At 44.4% G+C, this 24,678-nt stretch overlaps 1 long non-coding RNA gene across 1 annotated transcript; it reads right to left on the bottom strand.

Annotated features, from left to right (window-relative positions):
* Positions 1 to 21,820: 21,820 nt before the first annotated feature.
* Positions 21,821 to 24,146, bottom strand: LOC134929423 (uncharacterized). Its single transcript, XR_010178557.1, has 4 exons — positions 24,083 to 24,146; positions 23,316 to 23,339; positions 23,171 to 23,200; positions 21,821 to 21,908 (listed from the first exon to the last, which is right to left on the bottom strand). It is a non-coding gene; the product is annotated as an uncharacterized LOC134929423 (long non-coding RNA).
* Between the last annotated feature and the right edge of the window lie 532 nt (positions 24,147 to 24,678).

Raw genomic sequence — 24,678 nt, 5'->3', positions numbered from 1 at the left:
CAAACTCCTTTCATGTTTCTCTCCTTCGCCCCCTTATTTTAAACCGGTTCCATTTAAAGTCCCCGAGGCCAACCTCTGCAGAGTCTGAAGCTGGAACGGACTTTGAAATCAAAGCTATTCTTGACTCTCGTTATCTTCACAAGAATCTACAGTATTTAGTGGAGTGGAAAGGTTTTGGCCCCGAGGAGAGGAGCTGGGTCAAGGCTACTAAAGTTATGGCTCCCCGACTGGTGCGGATTTTCCATTCCAGAAATCCAACAAAACCTGGAAAGTGTCCGGGGGCCACTCCTGGAGGAGGGTACTGTCACACGCCATACGCGGTGTTCCCCGCGCTTACCCCTGCGTGCCTGCTGGTCTGTGTTGCGGCCTCCGCCTTCGGTGGTCCACGGGCTCCGGCGTCTGGCTGGCACGGTTCCCCGGGGCAGGGGCGCTGCCATGACACCCGGCATCATGTGGGCGGGGACAGGTGACGTCATCGGACTGTTCCGCCAATCCAGTGGAGGCGCGAGATTCAAAGTCAGACGCCGGGCAGAGCCTCGGCGCCTGAGTATCGTCTTTTCCCCTGACGTGGATGCCAGTGCTCCTGTTCCCGGCGAACCTCTCTGCAGCCGTACCCCAGTGTCTCCGGCACTTCCAGGTGCCAGTTGCTGCACAGTTCAGCGTATACTGCGGCTGGTGTGTTTCTCTGCAATCCAGTCACCAGTGCTTCTTGGAGTCAGCGTGTGCTGCCGGCTAATCACCGCTCTCAAGTTCTACAAATCATCAGTGTCTTTAATCACCGCTCTCAAGTTCTACAAATCATCAGTGTCTTTAATCACCGCTCTCAAGTCATACAAATCATCAGTGTCTTTAACCACCGCTCCCAAGTTTTGCAAGTTGCCAGTGTCTTTAACCACCGCTCACAAGTCATACAAATCATCAGTGTCTTTAACCACCGTTCACAAGCTCTACAAATCATCAGTGTCTTTAACCACCGTTCACAAGCTCTACAAATCATCAGTGTCTTTAACCACCGTTCTCAAGTTCTACAAATCATCAGTGTCTTTAACCACCGTTCTCAAGTTCTACAAATCATCAGTGTCTTTAACCACTGCTCACAAGTGTTTCAAATCGTCAGAGTCTTTAACCACCGTTCACCAGTTCTTCAAATCACCGGTATCTTTAAAAACATCACTTACAAGTTCTTCAGTCATTATTATCTTGTACCAACACTCACAAGTACTTCTTTTCCTGGAATCCTTAGCATTGCTTACAAGTTCTCCTATAGGCCTGGACATTTCCCCATACGTTCCTTCTCTGCTATGTGACATTGTGTTGCTCTCTTCCTGCAATAAAGTTCTTTAATATTTTCACCAAGCTTTACTGTCAGAGTCATGTATGAGGAAGACCTATATTAAGCCATCCCTGTTCCGACCCAACTGTGGCTCCTCTCCTCTACCATCGGGAGAACCCCCGAGTTCACAACACCTCCAACCTAGGTCAGTGACACAGCCACTGTAAATTTGCATGCAGCTGAAGAGGCCCTGGTTAGACGCTTGGGTTAGACGCTACGTACGAAATCCCAGCCATGCTTGCCACTGTCTGACCTTCTAATCAGGCCAAGTATCTGTGAACTGTGCAGATACACAGCCCTTACTTCCCCATAGGGCTCTGTTTCAGCAAGAACAACATTCAGCTCATTCTCAGACTGACCACCACTTTATCTGGTTCATGAGACCACGCCCCCAGGTCACATGATGAATGGTATAAAAGGTTTCTTTAAGAAAATGTATAGTAATATGGAGTCTACTGGCCTAGCACATAATACTGCATACTTAGGGCCTCATTAGAGCTTAGCGCTCTTAGGGCCTGGTTCTCACTCAGTTACAAGTGGAAATGCGTCTGGATGTCTGTAAACTACGTGCACCGTAGAAAGCGATCGCTGACTGCACATGCGTGGCATCATGCATACAAAAATGGATGGAGCTTGAAAGTTGATGGACCACTGTTTCCATGAAATAGGTATTTCTGGACATTGACTGGATGGCGATCATGTGATCGCACAGCACTGACCCATCTCATGGAAGTGGTGTGGCCGTGTAAGCCAACTTCTGTGTTTGTTCATAGCATTCAGATGTAGAAGGAATGCCTGCTTCAGATGGATTTTTTGCTCCCAGCATGGAGTGGATGTCAGCCATGATACTAACAGCTGCAGCTATGGAAATACAGTGGGCAGGCCGGCCTTCCGCATGTAGGCGTAAAGATACTTGCCAGACATGGGCGGGTTCTCCCATTAGCATAAGGCAGTAAAAGGGTGCAGCGGCCATACAGAGATTAGTCTGACTCAAGAATCTGGCCTTAAATTATTATTTTGTGCTGCACATCTCTGAAGATGTGTAAGTCTAGTGTGCTAGACTGTGCCACATCACAACATTTGAAGTGTATCATGCAGGGCAGTAACTAGGTGTGTGTGGAATGTGCCACCGCACATAGCGCTGCAGTGTAGGGGGCGCTGTTGGCGACACTTGTCAATTATATGTTTTAATAACTTTCACTTGCAATTTGACCCCTTCTTGAAGCCCAGCATTTACCGACCTCCCCTGTCTCCTACCCCCACCCCTTCCATTGCTAATACCTATACAACATACATAAAGTTAATTTGAGAGCTCTGTTATTCAGTCACGCTGTCCTTTATGACATTTCAAGATGCTGACATACTCGGGATTCGAAACCCATTGCTTGTGGCATTGCAGTCATACACTCTATTCATTGAGCTATCTGTCCTTGCATAGAAAGCTAGAGAATTCTAACTATTTGAAGTTTACCTTGTACTTTGTGAAAAAATGATCAGCATTGCAGCTAAGCAGAACTATGTGTGTGTAGCTGCAGGGGATTGGATGTGTGGCTGCACACTGCATAGATCTGCTCCATTGCAATACTGATTATTTTTTTTACAAACTAAAAGTAGCCTTATATTGTTAGAAATCTCATAGTTTTTATACAGGGTCAAATAGCTCCATGAGTAGAGTGTTTGACTGGAATGCAACAGGTTATAGGGTTGAATCCTGGGTATGGCAGTATATTGAAATGTGTTATTTTCAACTGTAAATGAGGCCCTTATTCTATATAAGAATTGAGGGTGGCATGTCCTGAGAAAGACATGCTGAGCTAACAGCTCCCACTGCGGGGGACACAGAAAACGGAGTCGGCATTTTGGGAAGGTGCGGCCGGGTAGGGGCAGGGGTATAAGAGAGACATTGACCCATCATTAGCTGAGTCCAACAGACTAGCAATATATCGGAGTATTTATAATGGGTGCAGGGTGTGTGGTGCACAAGGGCCCCTGGGTCCCCACACAACACACCCTGCAACCAGAGTACACTTACCTTGTGTCGGTAAGAGGGTCCCGTTTCCTCTGTGGCACCATCTTTGCAGTGACATTTTCAGAAATATGGCACTGTGCAGTGAAAGCCAAGACTCACAAGGTAAGATGCAGAAGGGCTGAGTGGAGGAGGAGGGAGCCAATGGCACACGACCCCCCTTGGATGGTAAAAGGCCCCTTTAGGAATATGAAGCAGTTTACAGTGCTGTTAAGGCAGCCCTGGCAATACCAGAACATCCTGACACTTAAAGCAAAACAAACAGAATAATTAACTATAAGAAAATCCCATGTGTGAGTATGAGATGTGTGTATGTATATAACGAGCTGAAACACCAGAAGTGCTTTACTGTAAATTGTTAAACACTGTTCTAGAAATTCACAGAACATAAACTGTAATGTGTTCTAGAGCAGAATATTAATGACATATTTAGCAATATACTAAGTGGTGCGTTTCATCATCTCAGCTTTTAGTCATGGTGATGCTGCAGAGCTCAGTAGGTGGGAAGTCACAGATGAGTCACCGACTTGTAAAGTAAACGTGAAAAATAAAAATAAAAAGACAGGCTTATGTGATCTCCCGCCGAGTGTAAAATCAGACCTTTGTCACGGAGAGAAGCTGGGAAACAAAACAAGCAAAGTCAGACATCATAGCAGATGGGGTAATTCTCTCTTTTCTGCAGACTCTGGTGTATAGAATAAATGGTCACTGTACCAAACCTCAGATATATCATTATTCTTAACAGTTATGTGTACTAGTAATTATTAATAAATTATCTGAGGAGACACACACACACACACACACACACACACACACACACACACACACACACACACACACACACACACACTCATACTGCAATTTACTTGTAGCAGCAAGATTTAAATGCTCTTCTTGCCTACAGACAGAGGGGCACATGCGGTGTGGAACATAAGCCTATTCTACAGTTTTTGTATGCATGTATGAGCAATGCAGAGTCAGGCACATCTCCTCTTATGACGGAAGGGGTTACGGGGTTGTAGTGTAGTGGGGTTTTCACATAAGCTACATTTAGAGAGGGGTGCTGACGGATTGTGCGTTATACAGAAATGAGCATACATGTAAATACACTTAATTTCAGATGCACTCAAGGAGATAGAACCAGTCACCTTTACTAAATCTTTATCAAAGTTTTGTCAAGGGCTTCACCTACAGCATTCACCTTTCTCATAGAACTAGACTGTAGTAATATGGAGTGTGCTTCCTGCATGATGTTCCTACATGAAGCATCTGTTCCTCTACCAAGATGGCCTCTGTTCTTTAGTCTGAGCATATGTTGCGCCATCATGTCACTATGGGGGTAATTCTGAGTTGATTGCAGCAGCAAATTTGTTAGCCAATAAAAATCAATAAAAATCCGCACTAAAACTTCATATAGTTCCACACAATTTAGTGCACTGATAACCTAATATGATGATGATGTATGGATTAATATGTCCTGAAAGTTGGCAGCTGATGTTTAGATGCTGAAAGTCTGGATATTATCCAAATAGCAGACTGATATTTGAAATTGCTTTGTTCAGGTTAAAGTCAGATAATAATAATAATAATAATAATAATTTTATTTATATAGCGCTCTTTCTCCAACAGGACTCAAGGCGCTTTACAGACATCAAAAACAATGCACATGATACAGAGGATTTGAGTAATACAACAATAGACAAGCAACACAGACATAAAAGAAAAACCTTAAGCCCACAGAAAGCATAACGCAGGATTGGTGCAGGTATTTTGGGTAATAACTTCCAAGGGTTGTGTATTCCACCCTCATAGGTACCAAGTGCAGCAGCCATCTTGGGCGCTAAGCGTAGGATTACCCAGGGTGGAATAGTCTACCCCTAGAAGAGATGACACAAAATGGGGGTGATTTCAGAGTCCTACAGTTTAGAGTAGGGTTCCAACAAAACCACAAGGTCCATGTATTTTTCATCCCATCCACAAGTGTACCATATGGGGCAGCCATGTTGGGCGCACTTTGAAGGTTACACTGTGGGAGGTGAGCCATACAAGGGCCAAGTTCATATATGGGAAAACTGATGCTTATGTAGTAGTATGATGTACCCTGCATGTAGGGCACAATGGAAAGGTGTGCAATCAGTGGAGGTAAACATTACAGGAAAAACACATGGTGGGGTGGAAGCGAGCAATGGAGAGAAAAAAAACAAAACAAACACAATAGCAGGTAACTAGTGGCAGAAGTAGGAGTGGGATAACATTTTGATCAGATCTTAGTACGGGTGGGTAGGAGAATGAGGGGGGCATACTCAGATGCAATGGGGATGTCCCTGCTGATCCTGGTCCTGGTGCTCTTCCCCCACAGTTCCCTGTTCATCTTGATGGTTAGGCCCAGGGGCAGACGTGATGTTCTCAGCCAGAGAGGTGGTAAGACTGGTCTTGGTGTTCTCATGTTTGAGGCGAGGAGAGGCCACATAAATTTCCAGAGTTTTTAGGTTGTAATGCAGTCCTTCTGTTAATTTGTAAGTTTGTTTGGCTTCTGTTTTCCTTCGGTTTAACACAGGTATAACACTGCTATTGATATTAGCTGCCACTTAATAACTAGCCACTTCATATACTAGCCACTGCAGCGTCCTAATAGGCCTGGTGTCCTATACTATACTGATGAATACAAAACAAGTGCACTGTTGATTAAAGATTAGACCTCTATTAATTACCCCAAGTCGACACCGCACCAGTTCTGCTCTGTTTAATGTAGCAGCATATCGGGGTGATATAGCTTACCACTTCCTCGGTGTATATGTAACACTGACAGGTGCTCGGGTGCCGCTAGCTCCGGCGGCTGAGTCCGATGCTCTCTCCTTACTGCAGCGTATCAGACCAGTGATCGCTCGCCGCTTCTACGGATCATCTGGCAGAGCTGTAATTATCCAAGATGCCGCTGATCCGAGGCGATGAGCTGGCAGCACGATCCCCGTATTGCAAAAGGGACCAGTGCAGGTGGCTTTGCTCGGGCAGATTTGACCCGACAGTGGAGTAGAGCTGGAACGGGTGAAAGGCCGTAAGAAGTTAAGGTGGTCAAATGAAAAGTAGTCGGATCCTGAAACAGCCCTGACGCGTTTCTCGACCGGCACAGTCTGGTCGTTTCCTCAGAGGGTTATCATGATCCTACTGGTTCCTCACATTTAAAGGACTCCTGGGATAGTCATTATTACAGGCACCTGGAAAGCACCTGTTTGGCTCATTAATAGACGTGTGTGCAGGCGGAGTCATAATCAGCTCCACAGACAAACAAGCATATCTATACATACTCATTCCTAACTGAATAAATAAACAATTAAATAGAATAAAATACCATAAAATAGAATTTACTTATAATTATTATTCTGATATAGTTCTCTAATATATTTCTTTCTTATTATTACTAGCGGAGCGGGAGACAGCAGTATAACACTCTTAGTACATTTATTATAACAAATCCATATTCATAAATTAAATTAAGCATACATATAATGGATAAATCAATACAACTGAAACAGTCACTAGTCAAATATATTCTTGTCAATGCGATATGACTGTTCCAGTAATAGATCAAGCATATTTATATTTATAATATTGATAGGACTCACTAAACCTTATATCTATAGGGGAGATATTCCCACTCGAATTTATCTGACCATAAAGATATCCATTTATTGCACCTTATAGGGCACAAATAAAGAGGAATCCATATGCACTCCATATAGATGAAAATAGATAAATTAGAATGCACATAGAAAAAATATACATTCCTATTTATTACATCTAGACAATTGGATAGGTAAATACAGATAACATTACCTTAATGGTACAGAAATTGATAGGGAAAAATTGATACTGAATCGGGGGAATGGACGAACCCACCCCAAGAGGGCAGAGAGATATATTTAAACTCAACCTGCCAAAATGGGGTGGGTAAATCGTCCACTCCCCCGACACCCACAGAGGAAGTGGTAAGCGATATCACCCCGATATGCTGCTACATTAAACAGAGCAGAACTGGTGCGGTGTCGACTTGGGGTAATTAATAGAGGTCTAATCTTTAATCAACATCTATTCATCTGACTTTAACCTGAATAAAGCAATTTCAAATATCAGTCTGCTATTTGGATAATATCCAGACTTTCAGCATCTAAACATCAGCTGCCAACTTTCAGGACATATTAATCCATACATCATCATCATATTAGGTTATCAGTGCACTAAATTGTGTGGAACTATATGAAGTTTTAGTGCGTATTTTTATTGATTTTTATTGGCTTTAATCTAGTATTAATTATGTATACCATATTATGTGATCACTGTGTATATTAAAATTGTGATATTTCAGCGGAGTCTGCCTGCGCTCTCTTGTTTAGATTTTGTTTTTCCACTTGCTTAGGGATTGCTAATACCCTAATCCTCTGGGAGCAGCAGGCAGCATTTTCAACATACAGATGTAGCCACCTTTATCTTGAGTGGCCGCGGCGGTTGTCCCGTTCGACCATACGCAGCGTACTGTGGCGTAGCGAGGCGCGCCTAGCCACAGAGAGGCTATCTAATCGCACGGAGACAGACATTTGACGTTTGGCGTTACCTTTACGTGTAATACCTGCGATCAGCCACCAGATGTCGCTTTTTACAATCACCACTGCGCATGCGTGTGGTCTCCCGTAAAATACAATACTGACATACATAATAAGGACTACTTTACTAAGGCGTCTCATTACGCTGCATACAGCAAATACTGTACTCATTACGCTGCATTATTTAATACAGTACTGTATATACAGTACGACACCGACGCAAATACAGTAGTACAGCATACAGTATATGATCCATCTACAATACTTTATGAATACTGTATGTGAGCGTCCAAGTCCCGCAGACAAAACACAGTACTGTAAAACCAGTAGTGTACACTGTCGCAAATGGATGTGTGTTACAAGTTCACTATTGCCTCTCAAGATTAGGAATTTTCTACAGTATGTTATCGTCCTAATCCCGTAGCCATTACAGCATAATCAAAACCAACGGATTTATACATTTGTCTGCGGCGAAGTGGTGAAGTGTTTCGCTTCCTATACTCAGAGTCCAGGGTTCGATTCCTTAAGTACGAATGCATGTTACTGTAGTTTTTTTCAGACACTTTATTATTTTTTTTATTCACATACTGTAAACCAGGGCATACAGTAGCTGCATGAGCGGTTCTATGCGATCGAGTCCGGTGTACCATAATGTGCAGGTTCTATGCAGGTTAAGGTACTATGCTCCGTACACAGTACACATACAATTCTGTAGCTGGGCAGACTGAATAGAAATGGCTACCACCTATGACTCCTTGCCCCACAGAGGCCCTAGGCTACGGAGCAAGTAATAGTCCAGATTGTACAGACTATGGGGCAATGCTGAAGGAGCGTCACAATCCCCTAGCTAAAATACACAGTATGCATATTATGGTACACCGGACTCGATGACATACTGTAGCACACTGGCAAAATGGCCGCCGCCCCTGAACCCTTGTGCAGGTTATGGGGCAATGCTGAAGGAGCGTCACAATCCCCTAGCCAAAATACACAGGGGAGGGATAAGCTACTGTAGGATTGCATACAGTATTACGGTACACCGGACTCAATCGCATAGCACACTGTCAAAACGACCACTACCCCTGAACCCCCACCTCGTGGCAGGCAGCAGTTGGGTATGGAATGAGAAATGGCATAAGCTGTGCAGGCTACGGGGCGATGCTGAAGGAGCGTCACAATCCCCTAGCCAAAATACACAGGGGAGAGATAAGCTACTGTAGGATTGCATACAGTATTACGGTACACCGGACTCAATCGCATAGCACACTGTCAAAACGACCACTACCCATGAACCCCCACTTCCTGAACCCCCACCTCGTGGCAGGCAGCAGTTGGGTATGGAATGAGAAATGGCATAAGCTGTGCAGGCTACGGGGCGATGCTGAAGGAGCGTCACAATCCCCTAGCCAAAATACACAGAGATACTGTAAGCGAGGTCTATGCACATTACAGTACTGTACGTTACACCGGGCTCGGTCGCATAGCAAACTGACAAAACACAAGTTTTACAGTACATACAGTAAAGCAGGCCAAAGCTGCAGGAGAGTTTCTACTGTAAAGGTTCTATGCACCGTACGGTAATGTACACATACCTGTACAATTCTATAGCAGGGCAGACTCAATTGAAATGGCTACCGCCTGTGACTCCTACAGTAGCTCCTAGGAGGCACTCAGCTATGGAGCAAATAACAGCACAGATTTTGCAGGCTACGGGGCAATGCTGAAGGAGCGTCACAATCCCCTAGCTACAATACACAGGGGTGATAGAGATAATCGAGTGGCTGGAGGGGGGTCCCCTTGATTTAAGGGGCCCCCACTCCTCCAGGGTACTCCGGCCAGGTGTGACTAGTTGGGTATTTAATTCCATGGCCGCAGGGACCGGTATAAAAGTCTCCCCCGGCTGTGCATTATCTGTCCAGCTAGTGGAGCCCAGTGCTGATTCAAAAAATATGGGGAACCCCTACGCTTTTTTTGTCCCCCTTATTTTTTGCACCAGGACCAGGCGCAGAGCCCGGTGCTGGTTCTAAAAAGATGGGGGATCCCGTGTCCATTTTTTCCGTATTCCTTCCGGAATTCGACTGCAATTGCATATACAGTACTGTACCCCTTAATGTCACTGCTTACAGTATACAGTATTTAGACATGAGCTTGTGTACAGTATCTGTCATGAGGTGCTTTTTTCACTGACACTATAACTTTTTTCTATTGTGATATACTGTACAGAGGCGGCAAACTAGCCAAACGGGAATAATCAGCTTCTGCAGAATAAAATGAGATGCTACAGTACATGCCTATATTCTGTGAGTGACTGCGGCTCTATGAAATTAAATCAGAAAATTTAAATATGAAATGCATTACTAATGTGTGGCATTACTGTACTGTATGTGTATAAGGTGTACTACAATATTTTCTGGTGTAACATAAGGAAAGGGCACTACTGCATGGTCTAATGCAGTGGTTCTCAAACTTGGTCCTCAGGACCCCACACAGTGCATGTTTTGCAGGTAAACCAGCAAGTGCACAGATGTATTCATTACTAACTGACACATTTTAGAAGGTCCATACAGTAGGTGGAGCTAATTTTTTCACTTGTGATTCTGTGAGACCTGCAAAACCTGCACTGTGTGGGGTCCTGAGGACTGAGTTTGAGAACCTGTGGTCTAATGTAAATAAAGATGAATGTGGTGGGGTGTAATGTGAATAAGGGGCATTACTGTTAGGAGTAATGTGGTACTATGATATGATGTCATGAGAATAAGAGACACCACTGCATGATATAATGTGAATAAAGTTGCAGTACTGTGTTGTGTCATTTCATCTTCGGGTATTATTGTGTTACCATGCCCCTTCCCAGCAAGAACATACTGTACACTGTTTTGGGCTGGCACTAAATGTGCACATTGTTCTTATTTAGATTATAGGGGGTAGGAGCGCCAAAATGGGTGATGGTGCTGGGAAAGGGGTGCAGGGTTAGAGGCGGAACTACGTAGCATCTGTGCAAGAGGGCATCAGCCAAAATCTAGCCTAGGGCATCATGTTGGTCAGGTTTGGCTCTGATAATACTGTATACTGTACTCTTACTGTACTTTGCATTCAATACAGATACTGTTTGCACACAGGTTTTACATGAATCATTGGCAATGCTGCAGGAGTGTCTCATTAGGCAATCTAAAATATACCACGACTATGGGTGGGGATACAGTAGGGAAGTTCTGTCACCATAAGCTGTCTGCTGTGTATAGCATATTTCCATCTGAGATGCATTTGTGTGTTTGTAATAAGAAAAAAACATTTTACTGTACATTTAGTGGATACAGTATTTCTCCCCCATAATGACGTATCATACTGTACAGGTACCCTCATGTACTGTACCGTACCATACTGTAAAATTGAATATTTATTGGAAAAACATCAATATTAATGTAAAAATAAAGTATTACAACATCCGATTCCATGTACTGCACTGATCAAAATGTACAGTACTCTTATTCAGGACTTATAAAACTGAAAATAACTGTTCATACAGTACACATCAATAACATTACTACTGTATAATATTCTACATTAGTTTATGCAATAATCAGACAAAGGCAATTTTATCATTTTTTTTAATAATGCACCAATTTAAAATTTTAAACAGAAAATACAGAACTACATATTTGTGGCTTGACCATTTCTTTCAACTACAACAGGTAATACTTTATACAGGTGATTTATATAATTATTACAATGTTCAGGTGTGAGTACTTCTAGCCAAAATTTCTTTATCCCATCCACCAGTTGCTGTTTTGTTGTTGGCTTTGCAACACTCCTAACGTACCTCTTCAATTGAGCCCACACTAATTCGATTGGGTTCATGTCTGGTGATCTATATAAAAATAAAAAAAAAGCGTATAGAAAAAATTAATTACATTACAGTAAATAGAGAAAATTAAACATACAATATTGTACTGTTTATTAAACAAAAATTTTTTTTACAGTACTAGAGTGCTATCCAAAATTTTACTTGTACACTGTTGAAAGAATACTCACTCTGGTGGTGTGCGTTCCCAATTCATACCTTTCTCTTCCATAAATTTGGCTGAGGCGGAGTGTTTAGGATCATTGTCTTGGAATATCCTATGGTGAGTTGGGTAATATTTATTCACAAATGGCACCATACATTTCTCTACTATTGTTTCTTGGAAATATTTCTTATCCATGATTCCTACAGAAATCAAAAAATGTTGTTCATTAATAAGCAACTCCTTTTATTGTGCAGTTACACGTACTCTACAGTACAACATGTATTTTTACAGAACACAGGCACAGAATAAAGTATAGTACTGTACCTTCGAAAAATAATAGGGGACCAGCTCCTAATCGTGATATGCCTCCCCATACATGGATTTTCAATGGATGCTTTGGGCGTGGTTTTAAAGAGATATGGTTACGTTTCCTGAATGACATTCTGGAGAACCGCTCAAGGGCAACAGACGATTCATCTGTGAAAATGACATCATCAAATGTTTCACCACTCTCAATCCATCGCCGTGCCTGTTCCACTCTCTTTTCTTTATTCACATCTCTTATCATTGGAGATATCCTGTGAAGAGCCAAAAATAATGAAATCAGATACAGTTATGAAATTACAGATTTACAGATTACTGTATATACAGTAGACTGTATGTGCAGTATACTGTATTATATACCTACTGTATACATTAAACTGTACATACAGTACATTAAGTTACATACAGAGTAATATATATATATACATACTGTACATACACACAAACACACACACACACAGTATACAGTATGTAATCATCACAATAAGCCGGCAATGCTTCATTGCTGTCTCTGAGTGCCTATACAGTAGGTATCTCTTTTGGGATAGAATATATACAGTATATACACACACACATACTGTATATAGTATAAAGTACACACTCTGTATAATGATTTATGGCATTATTATATCACGTATCAAGGGATTATTAACAGTGCATTTACTGTATGGTTTATACTGCTTTCAGTATTTTACCTTGTTGCGCCAAAGGTCCATCCCATTTTCCGTCGCATCCTTCTGATGCTGGTGGCCGATATGTCCAGGTCATACTTGGAATGGAGAATTCGTTTTATTTGCAGAGCAGTACGCTCATCATCCTCACGAGTTAGTTCCTCCACAATTTGTTGCACTCTCCTACAGTACAATACAGTATGAAAAATATGAATTCATGAACAGCACAATCACAGTTACAATTGATGAAGTTTTTATTTTATTTCAAAAAAATTGTTTATGGTATAAAGCAAGTCATTTAAACATTACAGTAGTGTACAGTACGTACCATGTGCATTTTGTAGGAAATACAAATCTGGGCGTTGTTCTCTCGAATGCATGATAGCGCACCGTTTCTAAAGTGACTATAATGCCACTTTCCTTGAGCCATGCATGGATCTCTTTGATGGTTTTATTTTCTTTTTTCATGTTGGCGATTATCTTGCTCATCGTTTTGTTGATAGTTACTGGCATGTTGTCCAACTATAATTCCTGTATGGAGAGAAAACATTTGTGAATACTGTAGTCTAAAATTTACACATCTGAAAATGCATAAGAGTTTTATGATAGAAGTTAATACTGTACATGTTTACTATCCAGTACCTGATGTTCAAATTTAAGTATTGTATACTGTACAGTACTGAAAATACAACTTCAGTGTTATGGACTGTATGAAACAGATACAGTACAGTAAATAACCCTCCTTGGAAGTGCATGGGCCCTGTGAGACTTACAGTAGTGTACAGCATAAGGGTCGACTGACATGATGTACAAGCATTACATACAGTACATGTCAGTACTGTATGTAAATTCTTCAATTATTGCCTAACAACAATGCTGCTTACTGTATATTAAATACTGTAGGCCTAGAAATGTGCATCTCAATATAGTAGTTAAAAACACAGGGGCCTATGTGGATAAGCGAGTTCTATGCACACTAAAAATGGCCACCGACCGTGAACCCCCAGCACGTGGCAGCGCTCGGATATGTAGTGAGATACAGTATGGCATACATTTCACAGTTCAGGGGGCAATGCTGAAGGAGCGTCACAATCCCCTAGCTCAATTACACTGGGATAAGCGAGGTCTACTGTATGCACATTACGGTATACCGAGCTGGATCGCTTAGCAACCTGACAAAATGGCCGCCGACCGTGAACTCCCAGCACGTGGCAGCGCTCGGATATGGAGTGAGATACAGTATGGTACAGTCCAGGGGCAATGCTGAAGGAGCGTCACAATCCCCTAGCTCAATTACATTGGGATAAGCGAGGTCTATGCACATTACGGTATACCGAGCTGGATCGCTTAGCAACCTGACAAAATGGCCGCTGACCGTGAACTCCCAGCACGTGGCAGCGCTCGGATATGTAGTGAGATACAATATGGCATACATTTCACAGTTCAGGGGGCAATGCTGAAGGAGCGTCACAATCCCCTAGCTCAATTACATTGGGATAAGCGAGGTCTATGCACATTACGGTATACCGAGCTGGATCGCTTAGCAACCTGACAACATGGCCGCCGACCGTGAACTCCCAGCACGTGGCAGCGCTCGGATATGGAGTGAGAGATGGTATACATTTTAAAATACACCGGGATAAGTTGTATAGGCCATGGAGCAATGCACAGGGACATTCATCATTTACGTACAGTATATAAATAATTGTAAACCGTAAATGAAAGAATTACCGGTCAAATACTGTATGACGAAACTGTGTCAATGAGCTGGAACAGTATGGCCTGTGAAGAAGTTTTCGAAGGCAGAAACGGAGAGCAAATTATCAGGAGATTTCTGAAAGGTCGGAGAAGATCCACACAGCAAGTCTGCTTACGAGGAAACAGCTTTGCAAAGTGGGTAGCGGGGCGGTGACTGAGACGCTCTTTTATTCACATTCACACAAAAGGAATTCTTACCGCTGTGATTGGTGCCAATATAGGCGCATTCATCCTTACACCAATCACAGAGCATACTGTACTTTTGAATGTGAATAAAAGAGCGTCTCAGTCACCGCCCGCTACCCACTTTGCACATCTGTTTCCTCGTAGGCAGACTTGCTGTGTGGATCTTCTCCGACCTTTCAGAAATCTCCTGATAATTTGCTCTCCGTTTCTGCCTTCGAAAACTTCTTCACAGGCCATACTGTTCCAGCTCATTGACACAGTTTCGTCATACAGTATTTGACCGGTAATTCTTTCATTTACGGTTTACAATTATTTATATACTGTACGTAAATGATGAATGTCCCTGTGCATTGCTCCATGGCCTGTACAACTTATCCCGGTGTATTTTAAAATGTATGCCATACTGTATCTCACTACATATCCGAGCGCTGCCACGTGCTGGGAGTTCACGGTCGGTGGCCATTTTGTCAGGTTGCTAAGCGATCCAGCTCGGTATACCGTAATGTGCATAGACCTCGCTTATCCCAATGTAATTGAGCTAGGGGATTGTGACGCTCCTTCAGCATTGCCCCCTGAACTGTGAAATGTATGCCATATTGTATCTCACTACATATCCGAGCGCTGCCACGTGCTGGGAGTTCACGGTCGGCGGCCATTTTGTCAGGTTGCTAAGCGATCCAGCTCGGTATACCGTAATGTGCATACAGTAGACCTCGCTTATCCCAGTGTAATTGAGCTAGGGGATTGTGACGCTCCTTCAGCATTGCCCCCTGAACTGTGAAATGTATGCCATATTGTATCTCACTCCATATCCGAGCGCTGCCACGTGCTGGGAGTTCACGGTCGGCGGCCATTTTGTCAGGTTGCTAAGCGATCCAGCTCGGTATACCGTAATGTGCATAGACCTCGCTTATCCCAATGTAATTGAGCTAGGGGATTGTGACGCTCCTTCAGCATTGCCCCCTGAACTGTGAAATGTATGCCATATTGTATCTCACTACATATCCGAGCGCTGCCACGTGCTGGGAGTTCACGGTCGGCGGCCATTTTGTCAGGTTGCTAAGCGATCCAGCTCGGTATACCGTAGTGTGCATAGACCTCGCTTATCCCAATGTAATTGAGCTAGGGGATTGTGACGCTCCTTCAGCATTGCCCCCTGAACTGTGAAATGTATGCCATACTGTATCTCACTACATATCCGAGCGCTGCCACGTGCTGGGGGTTCACGGTCGGTGGCCATTTTTAGTGTGCATAGAACTCGCTTATCCACATAGGCCCCTGTGTTTTTAACTACTATATTGAGATGCACATTTCTAGGCCTACAGTATTTAATATACAGTAAGCAGCATTGTTGTTAGGCAATAATTGAAGAATTTACATACAGTACTGACATGTACTGTATGTAATGCTTGTACATCATGTCAGTCGACCCTTATGCTGTACACTACTGTAAGTCTCACAGGGCCCATGCACTTCCAAGGAGGGTTATTTACTGTACTGTATCTGTTTCATACAGGAAACTAATTGCAGTCCATAACACTAATATTAAGCCCACTCCATTATCCACTCCTCCCCTGTGTATTAAACACCCCCTACCACCCTGGAAGTCATGTACCAGGGCCCCTTCATTCAGCACAATGCCCCCTTCTACAGTTTAGTGTTCTCCTTCCTGCCCCATCTGTGCAGTAAAGGAATAATTAGCAGAAATTATTTCTCCAGGTCCTACTGTACATACTGAGCGAAAGATAGAACCCCCCCTATCCCCCGCGGAGCATCAAAGCTGCCGCTGATAGCTCCCCCCACCCCTTCCGCTGGTGAGTGGGTAGGGGCCCCAGTGCATTGCTGTGTCCAGGGGCCCACACTGCTGTTAAGATGGCTCTAGTAATTGAGCTAGGGGATTGTGACGCTCCTTCAGCATTGCCCCTGGACTGTACCATACTGTATCTCACTCCATATCCAAGCGCTGCCACGTGCTGGGAGTTCACGGTCGGTGGCCATTTTGTCAGGTTGCTAAGCGATCCAGCTCGGTATAACGTAATGTACATAGACCTTGCTTATCCCGGTGTACTACAGGTATGTGCAGTAGTACTGAATGATTGCTATCACTTGTGGTGAAACACCTATCTTATCAAATACAGTAACTACTGTACAGTATAGTTGTTCGCACAGGTGATGGTAATCATACTGTATATTTAAACTGAAGTCCGTAACAGAGCATTCTGTCCCTCCTGCAGAGGTTCTTGTTGGGAGGCACAGGGAAAAAAGGCAAATACTGTACAGTATTTGCACTTTACTGTTGTGCACTTTATTTGAAAATGTACAGTTGTTTGCTATTTTTAGCATGCTGTGCTTTACATGTTTTCTTATTGTGGTTTTTATATTTTTAGACAAAAGACAAAGAATGCAGACTACCAGATTTTACGGGAGTGCCAAAACCCACCCATCAGTGGCACAGAAACTTGCTGCATTAGTCCCACAAAAGAAGAAGAAAACTGCCAAGGCGGCTCAGAAAGAAAATGTGGTGAAACCACGAAAAAATGCCAAGGCAAAGAATAATACGTTGGAGATGATATGTGGTGTGGCAAATGATGTAATTGTTCCATCTCCTGCAGATCACAGTGTTCAGCCAATGAATCTGGAAATACCGGTGCTAGAGGACGTGACAAACACGCTGCATCAGGAAGCTTCTTTTTTGGACCATGTAGCCACCCCTGGACAAGAAGACATGACACATTCACCACGAAGAAGGTTGCATTTCACAGATGTGAACACCAAAGTGCAGGACTGCCAGTGTACCTGTCCTGTTTTACTAAAGGAGCTACTCAGTAAGGTGACCAATATGGAGTCAGAAGTTGGTGGACAGGTCAATCAGCTGCAGACCGATGTGGCTGGCCTTAAAGAAGGCATAAAGGAACAGATGGTAGAAGCCATGAAGAAAGTCATTGAACAAACGAGGGAAGAATGGCAAGTTGGAGTTTGCCGCACCATCATTGCAACACACCACCAAGCGGTTCAAGTCAGCGGCCTGGACGACCGAGGCCTGGAGGACCGCAGAGGAGGCCTGGAGGACCGCAGAGGAGGCCTGGAGGACCGCAGAGGAGGCCTGGAGGACCGCAGCGGACTGGACGAAGTCAGCGGCATGGACGACCACAGAGGAGGCCTGGAGGACCGCAGAGGAGGCCTGGAGGACCGCAGAGGAGGCCTGGAGGACCGCAGAGGAGGCCTGGAGGACCGCAGAGGAGGCCTGGATGACCGCAGAGGAGGCCTGGACGACCGCAGAGGAGGCCTGGACGACCGCAGAGGAGGCCTGGAGGACCGCAGAGGAGGCCTGGAGGACCGCAGCGGACTGGACGAAGTCAGCGGCATGGACGACCACAGAGGAGGCCTGGAGGACCGCAGAGGAGGCCTGGAGGACCGCAGAGGAGGCCTGGAGGACCGCAGAGGAGGCCTGGACGACCGCAGAGGAGGCCTGGACGACCGCAGAGGAGGCCTGGACGACCGTAGAGGAGGCCTGGGGGACCGCAGCAGCGGACTGGACGAAGTCAGCGACTTGGACGACCGCAGAGGAGGCCTGGAGGACCGCAGAGGAGGCCTGGAGGACCGCAGAGGAGGCCTGGAGGACCGCAGAGGAGGCCTGGACGACCGCAGAGGAGGCCTGGACGACCGCAGAGGAGGCCTGGACGACCGCAGAGGAGGCCTAGACGACCGTAGAGGAGGCCTGGGGGACCGCAGCAGCGGACTGGACGAAGTCAGCGACTTGGACGACCGCAGAGGAGGCCTGGAGGACCGCAGAAGAGGCCTGGAGGACCGCAGAAGAGACCTGGAGGACCGCAGAAGAGACCTGGAGGACCGCAGAGGCCTGGACCACAGCAGCGGACTGGACGAAGTCAGCGACTTGGGCGACCGCAGAGGAGGCCTGGACGACCGCAGAGGAGGCCTGGACGACCGCAGAGGAGGCCTGGACGACCGCAGAGGAGGCCTGGGGGACCGCAGCAGCGGACTGGACGAAGTCAGCGACTTGGACGACCGCAGAGGAGGCCTGGAGGACCGCAGAAGAGACCTGGAGGACCGCAGAAGAGACCTGGAGGACCGCAGAGGCCTGGACCACAGCAGCGGACTGGACGAAGTCAGCGACTTGGGCGACCGCAGAGGAGGCCTGGACGACCACAGAGGCCTGGAGGACCGCAGAGGAAACATGGAGGACCGCAGAGGAAACATGGAGGACCGCAGAGGAGGCCTGGAGGACCGCAGAGGAGGCCTGGAGGACCGCAGAAGAGACCTGGAGGACAGCAGAGGAGGCCTGGAGGACCGCAGAGGAGGCCTGGAGGACCGCAGAGGAGGCCTGGAGGACCGCAGAAGAGACCTGGAGGACAGCAGAGGAGGCCTGGAGGACCGCAGAGGAGGCCTGGAGGACCGCAGAGGAGGCCTGGAGGACCGCAGAGGAGGCCTGGAGGACCGCAGAGGAGGCCTAGAGGACCGCAGAAGAGACCTGGAGGACCGCAGAGGAGGCCTGGAGGACCGCAGAGGAGGCCTGGAGGACCGCAGAGGAGGCCTGGAGGACCGCAGAGGCCTGGACCACAGCAGCGGACTGGACGAAGTCAGCGACTTGGACGACCGCAGAGGAGGCCTGGAGGACCGCAGAAGAGACCTGGAGGACCGCAGAAGAGACCAGGAGGACCGCAGAAGAGACCTGGAGGACCGCAGAGGAGGCCTGGAGGACCGCAGAGGGCTGGACGACCGCAGAGGCCTGGATTCAAGTGTGCTGTTGCCAGGAACACCAATGATGACCAGCACACCTGCTCACAGGCCACTTCGCAATACATTCGGAGGCTCTCTGAACAATATTGCCCTGGCTGTCATCTCAACTTCCCTGGACGACCATCTGTACAGAGCTTCAAATGGACATATTCAGAAATATGCATATTCTCTGTTCCAGCACCATGTACGGTACGACAAATACTTGACGTGGGCCAATCGTGTGAACTTTGATGGTTCCAAGGGCAAACTTCCGCTGCCCAAAAATCTGGTACATGACATCATGGCTAGGTGTGAACGCCGCGTGAGGATTGGTGATCCAGAAAAGAGGAAGATAAGGGATACCATAAACTCTGTGCTGAGAACGAAGAGGAAAATGACTTGGAAGCTCGACTATGATGAAACCAGATCATTACCTACCTCCTAGCTTCAGCACATCAGCTTCACACAGCTGAAGCTAAAAAATTGTGTCAATGTACCTGTATGACCTGTACATTTTCTGGGGCTGCATGCACTGTGCTGAATCCACTTGGAGCAGCTCGGTTACTCAAAGGGGAGTGCATGAACTTGGCTCACCACATTCCTGGTAATGTAAGGGCCTGTTACAAGTTGCCCCTTTTATTCCTGTTGATTTTTTGGGCGCTGCTGTATCTATCCAGTAGCAGCCGAGTCCATTGTGCTGTGTCCATCTGGGGCCTTGGGCTGCGTTTCCATCCAGGGGCTGCTGTTGTCAGTCCTCTATTCTGGTGTCCGTATGCGACAGTGTTAAAAAGCAAAAGACAAAAACGAAAAATAATTCAAAAAAGCAAAACCTAAAAATAAAGTACAAAAACCATTACCCCGCACCACCACCACAAAAAAATAAATTATAAAAATGTTAAAGTTGATATTGTTACTGTATTTGTGCTGTTACCTTTTGATTAAAGTACCGTACAGTATGTGTGATGTTGGCTTTATTACAATACAGTACAGTATGTGTGATGTTACATGTTCCAAATGATTTTGTCCGTAAATAAAGTGTTTCTTAAAATAAACATGACGTGGTTTCCAATGTTTGTATTCCCAACTTCCTGTACTGTATAAATTAGTACTACTGTATGATGGGAATTCAATTAAGAGTGGTATACTGTATGTAAAACAACTTGGTTAGGCATCTTGCATTTCATATTTTAATAAAAACCACAGGAAACTTCTATTTTTAAAAGTTTATTGAAGAAAAAAAAGGTGTTTTTTTTTAAATAAAGTTTGAAAGTTAATTAAAACAAAAAAGTAGTTTGTTCTTCGTTACATTCTTTTCTTGTGTATATAGATATCTGTGGGGGAAAAAAAAAAAAAAAGTATTAAAGTAAAGACACTCATGTTCATTTGTTTTCCAAGAAAATTTGTGGAACCACACAGCCCAGCAATAAGTCATGCTGGGCTGTGTGGTTCCACAAAAGGCATGCGGTACAAAGTGAAATAGTGGTGTCAGTGGTCAGCACTTTGACACGCTAACATTTGTGGAACCACACAGCAATGGCTGACACACATAAAATGGCTGACACACACAAAATGCCTGACACACACAAAATGCCTGACACACACAAAATGCCTGACACACACATGCTGGAGTGAAAACACATGTTTGCCAAACAGTCGACAGCACATGTCGGCCAGATGGCCGACCAAACTTGCTCCAAATCACCCCAAACTGGCCAGAAAGCACCCCAGCACACTCAGGAGGTACTGTACACCACAGCTAAATTAGGAGAGAATTTCATTACAAACAGCCAGATCTTGCAGATTATCTGCCAGATAATTGTATGGTGTACAGTATGCCTATCTTATACAGTAGAAAAAGATACTATACAATGGAGTACAAGAACAAAAATTTTTATTAAATAAAATTAAATTAATCTTAATAAAACATTAAAAAAGTGGTCCACTAAGAGGTGGACCACCACCCGCAGGAGCTGGATGGCACGCTGCAACTGTTCTGTGGGAAAAAAAGGACAGTATTACAAAACAAATACTGAATACTTTACAGTGTAGTAATGGCAATACAGTACTTTACTCTATATTAGACAATATTGTTATTTACAATGTACAGTACTGTATTGTCAGTACAGTAAATCAAACACTACTGTATGCTGTCGAGGTAATTTAAACATTGCTTTAGTTTACCTCTTGTATAAGTGGGCTGCTGCCTGCCCGCTTCTGGGCCAGCCCACCTATCTTGCCCCTGTCTGGGGCCCCCATAAATAATTGGCACTATATTGGAGAAAAAAAAACATTTAGTCACATTCAAATAGTAAACAATTATTACTGTATACTGTAGGTACAGTATTATACTGTATTGCTGGTATTCAAAATATAAAGTACTGTACAAGAGTTTAGCTTCAATAGGTCATAAACAAATTGTCAAAGGAATTAAACACCACAGTACAAATACTGTAGACATTTACTGTATGTATTAGCAGTCATGACATTTCATGACCGCTTCAGAAAAAAGAGGGTTACAGTACTGTAGGTGGTGTTGTAGGGAGTACTATCCATAATAGTGGACTGTACTCAGAGCCAGCCATAAATAATATGATTCCCTAGTCAAGTTTTTGGATGCTGCCCCCTTGCACAGATGCTATTTCCGCCTCTGAGCCTGTACCCCTTTCCCAGCACCATCACCCCTCAACCATAGCAGTCCTCATTTTGGTGCTCCTCCAACTTACTGTACTGTATGTTTAAAATAGCAACAGTGTGCACATTCGGTGTGCATCCCAAAACGGTGCATGTTCTTGCTGGGAAGGGGCAAGGCCACACAGTAATTCCCCAATCTGAAATGACGCCACACAGTACTGCAACTTTATTCACAACATATCATGCAATAGTGTCTCTTTTTCTCGTTACATCATATGATAGTACCACATTACTCCTCAAAGTATTCCCACTTATTCACATTGCATCACATCATATTGCTCTTTGTTCACATTAGACCACACAGTAGTGCCCTTGCTACAGTATATGTTACACAACAAAGTACTGTATACACATAATGCTGCACATTAGTAATGCATTTTGTATGCACAGAATATACTGTAGGCATGCTGCATATCATATTAATCAGCAGAAGCTGCTTGTGCCCCTGGGCATTTGGCAAGTATGCCTATGCCTAGGGCAGGCTCAGACTGGAGATCAGTACGTAATCCCGCTGGACGGGATCCCGGCAGTCAAAATACAGACGCCGGAATCCCGACCACACAATCCCGACAGGGGCGGCGAGCGGAAAGCAGCCCCTTGCATGCTTGCTTCGCTCGCCACGCGGTGGGCACGGTGCCTCGCTACGCTCTACACACTATTATATCAGTAGTCAGGAAACGCAGCATGCATTTGTGGAGTGAAGAGGGTGAAAAAGGAGAGAAAGTACAGTTTGTACTGTAAGGTTATGTCAGAGGGTGTGAAGATGATCAGCTCAGTGTTATACATGTTACAGTAAGTTAGAATACAGTACAGTGCATTATGTATTTCTATTTTATTACCAGGTGTCTCCTCCACTGGTTGGCGACGGACTGTAAAAAGATAATACAGTACAGTTAGTCATATCAGTTTGACTTAAAATAATGTTGGAGAAAAAAAAATACTGTAATTACAGTACCAACTATTGCTACTGTACAGTATATTTACCAAAAATGTATTCTGGCTCGTCGTCTGTGGGTAAAAGAGAAGAATATTATAAGATACAGTATACAGTAAAAAGTATAGTAATAGTACACTAGTGTCCAGGCCCAGTGTCAGGTGGGTAAAAAAAGGTATGCTTGTGACAGGCATGGTGATTCCAAGGGACCCCACCGAGACCATCAGAAAATTTGTGAGTGACCCGTATGCCGGTGATTATGACTAGAATAAGGTAGCAACTCTTTTTTCTTTTGAATTATGTATACTGTACAGTACTGTATGTGCATATTGTACAGTACACTTAAAATATTTAGCAGTTACTGTAGTGGTAATTTTTGGGATGACAGTATTAGCATACTGTAAGCATCCAACTGAGGCCCCCAAACAGATGCCGCCACTAGGTACAGTACGTGCCTCTCGTGCCTAATGGGAAATTCATCACTGACAGTATCTAGAGAGATGAATGGAGAGACAGTGACAAGGGGTGAGAGAGAGAGAGAGAGAGAAATTGAGTAAGATGGGTGTTTTTTTTAGAACAGGATGTTGTCCATACAGTAGCAACCAATCAAATATTACCTACTGTACTGTATTATCGTCTGTAAGTGTAACTAGATACTGTAAATGTTAATGTGGGATGTGATCGGTTGCTACTGTATGGGCAATATCACCAGTTCAAACAAAAACAATTTTCATCCGATTTCTACGCATTTGCCAGAAAAATCTGATGAAAAGTGCTACTCTGATGGCATCAGATCAATGTCAGTAATAATTCTTACCACTAAATGCAGCAGCATCATCATCATCCTCCTCCTCCTCCGTGGCCTGTTCCAGTGTAGGGCCTGTGAAAAAAAACATTAATGTGAAAAAAAAAAAGGTTCATTCCAGGAAATACACATACCCTCCAACATGACCCGCCCCACTAGGTACAAAATGCTCTGGTTCTGGACTTCCCTCTTAATTTATTATTGCCATCACCTGTGAAGAAACAGCTTTCTTATCATATAACTAGTTCAACACAGGTGATGGAAATCATAAATTAAGAGGGAAGTCTAGAAACAGAGCAGTGCGGCGGGTCATGTTGGAGGGTCTGCATACAGAAACATAGAATTTGATGACAAATACTGTAAGAACCACTTTGCCCATCTAATCTGCCTCTTTTTTTTAACCTTTTTTTTACATCAAACCTTATAACAATTTTCCCCAAACATCACATGATGCAAAGATAAATAAATAAAAAAAGAGGTGCAAGATGGAATTGTGATTGGGCCCTCCCAACCACCCTTATGTTATATAAACAGGGTCTGCCACACGACTGTGGCTGAAATGACTGGTTGGTTTGGGCCCCCACCAAAAAAAGAAGCAATCAATCTCT

Source organism: Pseudophryne corroboree, chromosome 5, assembly GCF_028390025.1.
Source record: "Pseudophryne corroboree isolate aPseCor3 chromosome 5, aPseCor3.hap2, whole genome shotgun sequence".
In the NCBI taxonomy this organism is placed as follows: Eukaryota; Metazoa; Chordata; class Amphibia; order Anura; family Myobatrachidae; genus Pseudophryne; species Pseudophryne corroboree.
Note: the sequence above shows the minus strand (reverse complement) of the source record. Positions and strands in the feature narration are given on the sequence as shown.